This window comes from Microtus ochrogaster, chromosome 1, assembly GCF_000317375.1.
Source record: "Microtus ochrogaster isolate Prairie Vole_2 chromosome 1, MicOch1.0, whole genome shotgun sequence".
In the NCBI taxonomy this organism is placed as follows: Eukaryota; Metazoa; Chordata; class Mammalia; order Rodentia; family Cricetidae; genus Microtus; species Microtus ochrogaster.
The window spans coordinates 72,901,849-72,903,838 of record NC_022009.1 but is presented as its reverse complement, the minus strand read 5'-3'; the positions used below and the strand labels follow the sequence as shown (position 1 = coordinate 72,903,838).

General features: G+C 36.8%; 1 non-coding gene across 1 annotated transcript; it reads left to right on the top strand.

The window, feature by feature from the left end:
- Nucleotides 1-618: 618 nt before the first annotated feature.
- Nucleotides 619-725, top strand: LOC113457026. The gene has a single exon (XR_003377684.1). It is a non-coding gene; the product is annotated as a U6 spliceosomal RNA (small nuclear RNA).
- Nucleotides 726-1,990: the final 1,265 nt, after the last annotated feature.

Below are 1,990 nucleotides of genomic sequence, written 5' to 3'. Positions count from 1 at the left end.
CAGTAAGTCGTTATGCTTAAAAAAAAAAATAGTAAAGTGCAATGGCTCAATCAAGCTTTCTTAACGAAACAATTAATGCAAACTTAATTACTTTGAATCTGAACTTAAACCATATTCTTGACTAAAAGTCTGAGATTCTCTGTCATTAATAAAAGTTATTATAATATAATTTATTCTTGCAGCAAATATACAGATAGTGACTCAAACAAACAAAACAGAATTGCAGATGGTAGTGAGCTACCATGTGGTGCTCAGAAGTGAGCCCAGGTCCTCTACAAAAGCAATACATGCTCAAAAGCAATACATGCTCTTCACCATTAAGCCATCTCTGCAGCACTGGGACTTGACTTTTGTTATTCTTCTGTTTTAGAATCTATCAGTTCAACATCTTTGAATAGAGTGTTTAATCCAAGCTAGTGTTTAATGAAGTGTGTTCTTTCTTTTTTAGTTTGATTTTGGCTCTCTCTCACTCGCTCGCTGGCTCACTCGCTCTCGCTCTCTTTCTCTCTCTCTTATATTCTTCTTGTAAGTTATTAGTGTGGTGTGTTTTGATTCCTTGCTTAAGATTTTTGCTTGTATGTTATAAGTTTTTCACTATGATTAACAAAAGGATTCCTAGTGCTCACTTCAGCAGCACATATACTAATATTGGAACGATACAGAGAAGATTAGCATGGCCCCTGTGCAAGGATGACATGCAAATTCGTGAAGCGTTCCACATTTTTTGGATCGCACACCTGGAATGAACATCTGGAACATACATCTGGAAAAACATCTGGATCACACATCTGGAATAACATCTGGGTGGCACATCTGGATCGCACTCCCGGAATAACATCTGGATAGCGCATCTGAATCGCACACCTGGAATGAGCATGCGGTCTGCACATCTGGTATAACATCTGGGCCACACATCTGGAATAACATCTGGATTGCGTATCTGGAATAATATCTGGATCGCACACCCGGAATGAACATCTGGATCACACATCTGGCACAACATCTGGATTACATAGTGAACATCTGGATCACACATCTGGAATGGTTATCTGGATCACACATCTGGTATAACATCTGGGAATGAACATCTGGATCACGTGTCTGGAATGAACATCTGGATCACACATCTTTAATTTTCAGATTAGAGTCAGAAGTTTGAGTATGAGAAAGCATAGCAGAGACTTCTCTAATGGTACAAGATGTTTCAATCAGTGTAGCAGCCAACGCTATGTAAAACTGATTGCAAAAACTGCACAGCTTCAGATAATAAATTTTTATTTCTTATGCAAAAAAAAAACAAAAAAACAAAAGGATTCCTAAACCTCACCTTTAAATTATAACAAGCTATTTAAAATGATAGCAGCTTAACTTAATCATGAATATAATAAAACAAGTAAAAATGTATGAATAAGAAAGATAGATAGATCCGTATCTATCCTCCATACAATACTCAAGTCAAAGTGGGTCAAAGACCTCAACATAAATCCAGTTACACTGAAACTGTTAGAAGTGAGAAGTATCCTTGAATGCATTGCACAGAAGACAACTCCTGAATAGAACACCAGCAGCACAGACACAGAGATAAAAATTAATAAATGGGATCTCCTGAAACTGAAAAGTTTCTGCAAGGCAAAGGACACTGTCGATAGGACAAAACAGCAGCCTACAGAATGAGAAAAGATTTTCACTAAGCTCACATCAGACAGAGGGCTGATCTAAAAAAAAAAATTTAAAAACTAGACATCAAAATATCAAATAATCCAATTTTAAAAGGTGGTACAGTTTTAAACAGAGAATTCTCAACAGAAAGATCTCAAATGGTCAAGATACACTTAAAGAATTGTTCAACACCCTTAACCATCAGGGAAATAAAAATCAAAATGATTCTGAGATACCATCTTAAACCAGTCAGAATGGCTAAGATCAAAAACACTAATGACAGCCTATGTTGGACAGGATGTAGACTAAGGGGAACACTCCTCCACTGCTG